Here is a 249-nt window from a genome sequence, read left to right on the forward strand (position 1 = left end):
TTAACAATATAAAAGCTAGATAGATAGAATAGACTAGTTTGTTCGAGTGTACCCTCAAGCAAGAGATCTCTAACTTAAGACAGCTGAAGACCATGGTACATAGGCTATGTCACTGCCGATAACTAGAGAACAATGGCTAGATTCTGGAGTTTCCTTCTCCTAGAACAGCTCTTTACCATACCTAAAGAGTCTCTTACATCGTTATCAAAAGGAAAGTAGCCACCCTGGACAGGTAAATGTGTAGCGTAT

Source organism: Palaemon carinicauda, chromosome 12 (assembly GCF_036898095.1).
Source record: "Palaemon carinicauda isolate YSFRI2023 chromosome 12, ASM3689809v2, whole genome shotgun sequence".
NCBI classification, from domain to species: domain Eukaryota; kingdom Metazoa; phylum Arthropoda; class Malacostraca; order Decapoda; family Palaemonidae; genus Palaemon; species Palaemon carinicauda.